This window comes from Octodon degus, unplaced genomic scaffold, assembly GCF_000260255.1.
Source record: "Octodon degus isolate 3935 unplaced genomic scaffold, OctDeg1.0 scaffold00030, whole genome shotgun sequence".
NCBI lineage: Eukaryota > Metazoa > Chordata > Mammalia > Rodentia > Octodontidae > Octodon > Octodon degus.
The window spans coordinates 19,700,182-19,700,455 of record NW_004524606.1 but is presented as its reverse complement, the minus strand read 5'-3'; positions in this window follow the sequence as shown (position 1 = coordinate 19,700,455).

Below are 274 nucleotides of genomic sequence, written 5' to 3'. Positions count from 1 at the left end.
TACAGTTTTTTTCCAGTTTTGAATTTCTTTCTTAAAATTTTTTAATTCATTTTAAAGAGAAAAAGATAAAATAGCAATGAAAGAGTTTCGAAAACAGGTTAGTACAGTTACAATAATTAATACATTGCATATTGTTATCTTTGTATTAGTTATTCAGAGGACAAGATGTGGACATGGATTCTTAATAGTCTAAACACTATTCGTACAAACCTTTTTTCTCATTGAACTAAGTAACAGCAATTCAACAATGGTTTCTGTATTACAAGATGCTGTC